Consider the following 9,288-nt stretch of genomic DNA (forward strand, 5'->3'; position numbering starts at 1 on the left):
AGACTGTGAGTACTTTCAAGTTAAAGTAACCTTGCAAGTCTTACAATTCTGTCATTCTTAAAGGAGTTCCTATTAAGCCTTAAATGCTTCAGAGATTAAAAGGGTATATTAATGTTATTAGAGACTTGAGATAAAATGCCATGCCTTGCAGGGTATCTTAGCACTTAATGAAAACATTTTCATCACATTCTAAGTCTATTATGCCAGATCTTCATTTCATAAGTTGTAAGATAATCTTATTTTAATTAGAAGAGCTATACCAAGTACATTACTGTAATGCAGTTAAATATATTCATCAACTTTCTTCTTGTCAGGTAAAACAGCTCCTTCAGAGTTATAATGATATGCTGCCACAGGTGTCAGTAAAAGAAAAAACACTAAATATATACATGTATAAATTTTGAATGGTTTATAGAGCATTAAATGAGTTTTCTAAGGAGGATTCAATATGGCAGCCACTGTCACACATGGCTATTGAGTTCTTGAAAGACAACAAGCTCAGAATGAAATGTGCTGTAGGTATTAATATGAAGAACACACTGGATCTCAGAAATTCAGTAAAAAATATATAAAATATATCATTAATAATGTGAATACTGAAAACATGTTGAAATAATTATATTTCAGCTATTTGGGCTAAATAAAAATAGGATTAATATAAATTTCACCTGTTGATTTTTCCTTTTAAATACTGTTTCCAAAAACTTTTAAGCTCCACATGTAACACACATTTCTACTGGACACTGATGTTCTATCTCATCTAAATAATATGTAAGATCAAATTCTAATTTTCTGTAAGATATTATCCATGCTGTTAAATAATAAACATAAATGATAAATCTCAAATTGCTCCATCTAAATTCTGAATAAATTCCCAATTATCTTTCTCCACTGTCCAGTAAGTTAAATGAAAAAATGGAAAAGCCAGTCTTAATAGCAGCTTAAGAGAGATGCTACCAAGCAGGCCTGTGGGTGCAGAAGAAAGTTGGACAGAACCTTCCAGAGCCAGACACAGGTTGTGTGATTCTCAGGAGTTGATTGTGAAACAAAGTTAGAAGTATCTTGTGAGGGAATCAATCCTTTTTAAAACAAAAAAAAAAAATTTATTGGAATATAGTTGGTTTATAATGCTGTGGTAGTTTCTGCTACAGCAAAGTCAATCAGCTATACATATATATATCTCCTCTTTTTTTTGGATTTCTTTCCATTTAGGTCACCACAGAGCACTGAGAAAAGTTCTCTGTGATATACAGTAGATAGTCGTTAGTTATCTATTTTATACATAGTAGTGTGTATGTGCCTATACCAATCTCTCAATTCATCCCAATCCTCCTTCCCCCTTGGTATCCATACATTTGTTCTCTATATCTGTGTCTCTACTTCTGCTTTTCAAAAGTTCATATGTGTCATTTTTTCTAGATTCCACATATCAGATCAGATCAGATCAGTCACTCAGTTGTGTCCAACTCTTTGCAACCCCATGAATCGCAGCACGCCAGGCCTCCCTGTCCATCACCAACTCCTAGAGTTCACTCAGACTCACGTCCATTGAGTCAGTGATGCCATCCAACCATCTCATCCTCTGTCGTCCCCTTCTCCTCCTGCCCCCAATCCCTCCCAGCATCAGAGTCTTTTCCAATGAGTCAACACTTCACATGAGGCGGCCAAAATGCTGGAGTTTCAGCTTTATTATCATTCCTTCCAAAGAAATCCCAGGGCTGATCTCCTTCACAATGGACTGGCTGGATCTCCTTGCAGTCCAAGGGACTCTCAAGAGTCTTCTCCAACACCACAGTTCAAAAGCATCAATTCTTCGGCACTCAGCCTTCTTCACAGTCCAACTCTCACATCCATACATGACCACAGGAAAAACCATAGCCTTGACTAGACAAACCTTTGTTGGCAAAGTAATGTCTCTGCTTTTCAATATGCTATCTAGGTTGGTCATAACTTTTCTTCCAAGGAGTAAGCGTCTTTTAATTTCATGGCTGCAGTCACCATCTGCAGTGATTTTGGAGCCCAGAAAAATAAAGTCTGACACTGTTTCCACTGTTTCCCCATCTATTTCCCATGAAGTGATGGGGCCGGATGCCATGATCTTCGTTTTCTGAATGTTGAGTTTTAAGCCAACTTTTTCACTCTCCACTTTCACTTTCATCAAGAGGCTTTTGAGTTCTTCTTCACTTTCTGCCCTAAGGGTGGTGTCATCTGCATATCTGAGGTTATTGATATTTCTCCCGGCAATCTTGATTCCAGCTTGTGTTTCTTCCAGTCCAGCGTTTCTCATGATGTACTCTGCATAGAAGTTAAATAAACAGAGTGACAATATACAGCCTTGATGAACTCCTTTTCCTATTTGGAACCAGTGTGTTGTTATATGTCCCATTCTAACTGTTGCCTCCTGACCTGCATACAAATTTTTCAAGAGGCAGATCAGGTGTTCTGATATTCCCATCTCTTTCAGAATTTTCCACAGTTTATTGTGATCCACACAGTCAAAGGCTTTGGCATAGTCAATAAAGCAGAAATCGATGTTTTTCTGGAACTCTCTTGCTTTTTCCATGATTCAGTGGATGTTGGCAATTTAATCTCTAGTTCCTCTGCCTTTTCTAAAACCAGCTTGAACATCAGGAAGTTCACAGTTCATGTATTGCTGAAGCCTGGCTTGGAGAATTTTGAGCATTACTTTAGTAGTGTATGAGATGAGTGCAATTGTGCGGTAGTTTGAGCATTCTTTGGCATTGCCTTTCTTTGGGATTGGAATGAAAACTGACTTTTTCCAGTCCTGTGGCCACTGCTAAGTTTTCCAAATTTGCTGGCATATTGAGTGCAGCACTTTCACAGCATCATCTTTCAGGATTTGGAATAGCTCCACTGGAATTCCATCACCTCCACTAGCTTTGTTCGTAGTGATGCTTTCTAAGGCCCACTTGACTTCACATTCCAGGATGTCTGGTTCTAGGTCAGTGATCACACCATCATGATTATCTGGGTTGTGAAGATCTTTTCAGTACAGTTCTCCTGTGTATTCTTGCCATCTCTTCTTAATATCTTCTGCTTCTGTTAGGTCCATACCATTTCTGGAGGCCTTACAAATAGCTGTGAAAAGAAGAGAAGCAAAAAGCAAAGGAGAAAAGGAAGGATATAAACATCTGAATGCAGAGTTCCAAAGAATAGCAAGAAGAGATAAGAAAGCCTTCTTCAGTGATCAATGCAAAGATTCCCCATATAAATGATATTAAATGATACTTTTCTCTTTCTGACTTACTTCACTCTGTATGACAGTCTCTAGGTCCATCCATGACTATGCAAATGGCTCAATTTCCTTCCTTTTATGACAAATATCCCATTGTATATATATATGCCACATCTTCTCTACCCATTACTCTGTTGATGGACATTTAGGTTGCTTTCATATCCTGGCTATTGTAAATAGTGCTGCAATGAACATTGGAGTGCATTTATCTTTTGGAATTATGGTTTGCTCCAGGTATATGCACAGGAATGGAATTGCTGGGTCATATAGTAGTTCTCTTTTTAGTTTTTTAAGGAACCTCCGTAATGTTCCCCATAGTAGCTGAACCAACTTACATTCTCAACAACAGTGTAAGAGGAGTAGAAACATTCTTTAACAGAAATCACACTATGAGCCACACATTCAGTCAGGATAAAGAACACTTCAAATTTCATCTTGTGGTTTCACAATTCTTGCAAAGGAAGGAAAGAGAAAAGGTATGCTTTGGATAGGAAATGTTTGCAAAATAAACAAGTACCCCTAGGTGAGTTGGGATACTTGCTTATAAACAAGGTGAGTTGAAACACCTTGTTGGAAAGCCAAGAAAAATGTGAGCACCGATCAAAACAGACAGCACTTAAACAAAAGCCACTCATGCTAAGCTGGTAACATAAAAGGGCTATACAAATATTTTTAAATGTAGAACTTGCTACTCTTGAAGAAAAGGAATGTGAAGCAGGTCAGAGTCAAACTAAAAACAAATGGCCCATGAAGATATCAGCAGAGCACCTCACTAGGGATTTCAAAGAAAAACGCAAACCCCTTTAAGTATGACAAAGTCAGGAAGCCAGCTGGAAAAGGCCAAGGTCACTCAAGGATGACAAAGCGATGGCAGGGAGAATCACTGAATTATTTGCCTCATTCTCAACTGGAGAAGGCCTTAGAGTCTCACTCCCATCTTCCTTTAAAGCAGACAAGTCAGAAATATTAAAATAAACAGTGGAAAATACAGGACGTTCCTATACTTAAGTGACAAACTAAATGTAAATAAATCACCAGGACCAGACAACATTCACCCAAGACTTCCAAAGCAATCAAGGGTGAAATACGTACCTGTTGGCCAAAATGTATAACCTGTTCTTATTAATCCCACTGTGTGGGAAGCATGGCAGGTTGCCAGATGACTCATGTTCACAAGAAGGCCTCCAGAGGAGATTCTGAAACAAAAGTTTCTCATTCTGGTTTCTAAATTTGATAAAGTGAAGGCATCTACATAAACACTGAAAATGCAATACCTGGGGGAGTTATGGTTTATCAGAGGAAAAGTCTTCTCTAATAATCTACAAGGGGCATTTTTTAGATGATCCAGGATACTTGAACTAGATACCAAGAAATTTTCAAAATTTTGTTTTCCTTTTGAGTGCTTAGCTGTTAGAAGTCAGACTAAGTATTTATGAATAAAATTGTGTTTTCTTCCCAGGTGGCTCAGTAGCAAAGATAAATGGGAACTCTTTTGGATAATGAAGTGCTAGCTCTGGTATTCTGATGAACTAGTTTTACATAGGCTCATTAAAGAAAAAAAGGCAAAAAGGAAAAATCAAGTTTGTAGGTAGTATTAAACTCATCTTAGTAGTGAGCCATCCAAACTTTTAGAGAGGAAAAAAATGCTAAAAAAAAAAATACCTTCCAAGTCTGCCTAAGTATAAAAAAATGATAGATGGATATATGGTTCTTAATGTGTACCAATATTAAAAGATTAATTTTAGAAAATAGTTATATAGGATTATATGTATAAGATATGAGATCTTACCACTCACTCAATTCTAGAAAAATGTTCAGGAAGAACTATGAACCATTCCTCCTAAAATAGCTTATTTTGCTTCTATGGCTAAAGAGAAAAAGAACACTAAAGAATCTTGTAAAGTGTTTTAGATATAAAACATTTTCAAGACTAGATATGCCTAAGGCAGCAGCAGAGTGTCTGCTTTGCCTGTCACCATATCTCGGTGACAGTACCACTAAACTAAATGACTCTGGAGAACAGCATCTAGAATCAGTAAGAGAGCTGAGCAGATTGTATCATATTAGATTCAAACAGTTAAAACTTGTTGGCTTAGAATTACAGAGCTTGAGTGATATAGTATGATCTTTGTTTACTAAATAAAAATAATATAAATAGACTAATCATGACTTTATCAATACATAGAATTAAGAGCTATTCTTTGAAATGCTAATGGTTTATCTCTTCAACAAATAAAATGAGTAAGATACTCTTTGTGATTCCATGGACTATAGCCCACCAGGCTCCTCTGTCCATGCAATTCTACTGAAGTGAGTTACCATTCCATTCTCCAGGAGATCTTACCAATCCAGAGATCGAATCCAGGTCTCCTGCATTGCAGGCAGATCCTTTACTGTCTGAGCCACCAGAAAAGCCCATACACTGAGACCAACCTTAAAAAAGATGTTATTCCCAAGAAAGGATTGAAACTAACAATGTAAAGGGATCCAAGGAAACTTTATATAATTTTATGTCCAATTTTATGTTCTCCTGAGAAATCTGTAGCATATTAAGAAGCAACAGTTAGAACCAAACACAGAACAAAAGACTGATTCTAAATTGGGAAAGGAGTATGTCAAGGCTGTATATTGTCACCCTGCTTATTTAACTTATATGCAGAGTACATCATGTGAAATGCCTGGCTCGATGAAACACAAGCTGGCATCAAGATTGCCAGGAGAAATACCAATAACCTCAGATATGCAGATAACACCATCGTTATGACAGAAAGCGAAGAGAACCTCTTGATGAGAGTGAAAGAGAAGAGTGAAAACTCAATATTCAGAAAACTAAGATCATGGCATCTGGTTCTACCACTTCATGGCTAACAGGGAAAAAATGGAAACAGTGACAGACTTTATTTTGGGGGGCTTCAAAATCACTGCAGATGGTGACTGTAGCCATGAAATTAAGACACTTACTCCTTGGAAGGAAAGTTATGACCAACTTAGATAGCATATTAAAAAACAGAGACATTATGTTGCCAACAAATGCCCATATAGTCAAAGCTATGGTTTTTCCAGTAGTCATGTATGGATGTGAGAGTTGGACTATAAAGAAAGCTGAGCACTGATGAATTGATGCTTTTGAACTGTGGTGTTGGAGAAGATTCTTGAGAGTCCCTTGGACTGCAAAGAGATCAAACCAGTCAATCCTAAAGGAAATCAATCCTGAATATTCATTGGAAGGACTGATGTTGAAGCTGAAGCTCCAATACTTTGGCCACCTGATGTGAAGAACTGACTTATTGGAAAAGACCCTGATGCTGGCAAAGATTGAAGACAAGAGGAGAAGGGGACAACAGAGGATGTGATGGCTGTATGGCATCACTGACTCGATGGACAAGAGTTTGAGCAAGCTCTGGGAGTTGGTGATGGACAGGGAAGCGTGGCGTGCTGCAGTCCATGGGGTCGCAAAGAGTCTGACATGACTGAGCGACTGAACTGATGTCCAATTTACTTAGCATTGCTAATAAATATTTAGAAAACAGAACAAATCTCTCTCTCTCTTTTTTTTTTTTAAAGCATGGGGGAAGAAACTAAGAAGGGTCAAAGAAAATTACTAAATGTCTCTTGGTGCTTCTCTCAAAGTTGGAATGGTAGTAGAGTACAAGGACAGTTATACAAGTTGTACTGGTTAACTTCATTTTCGATTTACTGGTGTAACTTTTTTCCTCATTACAATTAAAAATTAACTATTATAAACATATCAGTTATATAACTCAGTATTATAAACTATAACTTTACTAATTATGAAGATTTAGTATACTATAGCTCATATGACAAGAATGGGTCCGTTAAAAGTCCCACAGATTTATATTATGATTTGTTATTTTCATACAAAATCTAATTCAGCAATGACTAGCAAATTAGTATAACTAAATTATTTTCTTTAGTTTTCCCTTAAATGCTATAGTAATTCTATAAGCATTAGCTAACTAAATTCCTTACTTATCCTAAAAGGCAAATGATATTCTTATAAGAGATTATTATTTCAACATGTTACACATAACATGTCTTTTAAATCCTAAGAAACTGTGAAATGGCTTACTTGTGTCATCCAATAACCAAGATTGATTATTTTACATTCAGGGAAGTTAGTATAAAATTAGTGTAAAAAAAGTTAGACATAAAATGACAATAGGAATGCTGTCCATTAAGATATTTGTTTTTTTGGTTTTCTGTAAAATTACTGTACTACTTTTCAATATTATAATCTGTACTGAAGAAAATCAACTAATAATCACAATCCAAGTGGAAATAGATAAAGATAGCGTAATTCATAAAAGACAGCATAATTTCATAATCTCTTTCAATTCTGCTTATTGATAGGTAAAAACTGTATTTGTGAATTTACAAATTATAAAGCCAAAAGTAAGGTTAAAGTGAAACTTCCTGTCCCTCTCTTGCAACTGATGGTGAGGAGAGTTTCATCTGCTACTTCACAAGAGACCAAGGATGTCTGGTACCAGTGCAGCCACACACTTGTCCAACTTGCCACAATGTCCCTGATTCAACTTTCAGGCTCAACCTCTAGGCTATTTGATGAATGTCAGATAATTAGCAAAAGCAAAAAAGCCTCATCATCATTATAACCAATATTAACCCTTGCCTAATAACCTTTGCCTTCATTCTATTCAAGAAGAAAATTATTCAGTAACAACAGCTAATTAGCAAAATATTAATCATCATTAATTCTGGTTACTAGTTCTATTGATAATTTTAATTTCCTTCTTTATATATTTTTATTTCCAAACTTAAAAAATACAGATTGATTTATAATCAGGAAAAGCATTCAGAGTATTTTTTAATTTCTATTTCATATTGGATTATGTTGATTTACAATGTTGTGTTAGTTTCAGGTATATAGCAAAGTGATTCAGTTATCCATACACATAAATCTCTTCTCTTTCAAATTCTTTTCCCATATAGGTTATTACAAAATATTGAGTAGAGATTAAAAGTATTTTAAAATAGGTGTCATAAATTTCCATTTATATGATCTGGAAGGAATATTTAGAGTCAATAACATCTCACTGGCAAACAAGTTTTCAAGACTGCAGTTTTATATAATGACTTCCTGCTTTCTCTAAAATAGAAAATGCACTTGATTTCCATCCATTAGGAAGCAGTGAATCAAAGGCCTTTATAAGAAAAACAAACTTAAAAATTTAAAGGCCTCCAACTTGAATTTCTGATGAAGACATATCATCACCACCTACCACCCCTTATGGCTGAGCAAAACAGACTTGGAGACACAGTCAAGGACCACAGCACACAGAGGAAAACACTGTTTTTTGTCCGAGTGACTCTGCTGTGTTCTGGATGACAAGAGGGAGTTTGATATTTTGAAGTAAAATGCCACAGGATCTCAAAACAAGGATTATTGGTGTTCATATACAGATACCTTTGTTTTCCCTTAGCCAAGGGAACTAAGTGGGAGTTTCGCTTTACCTCACTCACTTAAGGAATCTCAATCAGTTGTTCCCCAAATAGCAAAGTACAGACTCAGCAAAAGGACCCAAGAATTATATCACACATTGTTTACGGCCGAGTGAGCTTACAAAGGGCTGGTATATGCTGAGCACACAGCTATTTGTCATGAAGTCATCAATCAAATTCAGTTGATAATAGAAATCCCTAAATAAATGAATTATAGGAATCAATGAATCTGCTATTCTTTCAGAGTTTAAAATCACTGAAATATTTACCATAGATTTAAAAGGGAATTAAATAGTGGAGCATCAATATTCTCTTATTCATTTCATAGTTCTTTCAGTCTATAACTGCTCTGTTTATCAAAGATCCAAATAGACTACTAAGACAGACTCCACTGGGGTCATCTCATTAATAACAGGAATGAAGGCAGCAGTTGAGGTGACTCACCTACCCATGAGCTCCTAATAACAAAATGAAATGAAGTTCCTTGGGGTCCAACCAGTCATACCTACTGATATTAGTCCAGACCTCACCCATCTATTAGCTCAATTAGT

The sequence above is a fragment of the Bos grunniens genome, chromosome 2, assembly GCF_055505025.1.
Source record: "Bos grunniens cultivar Pamir isolate PY7600 chromosome 2, Bosgru_T2T1.0, whole genome shotgun sequence".
NCBI classification, from domain to species: domain Eukaryota; kingdom Metazoa; phylum Chordata; class Mammalia; order Artiodactyla; family Bovidae; genus Bos; species Bos grunniens.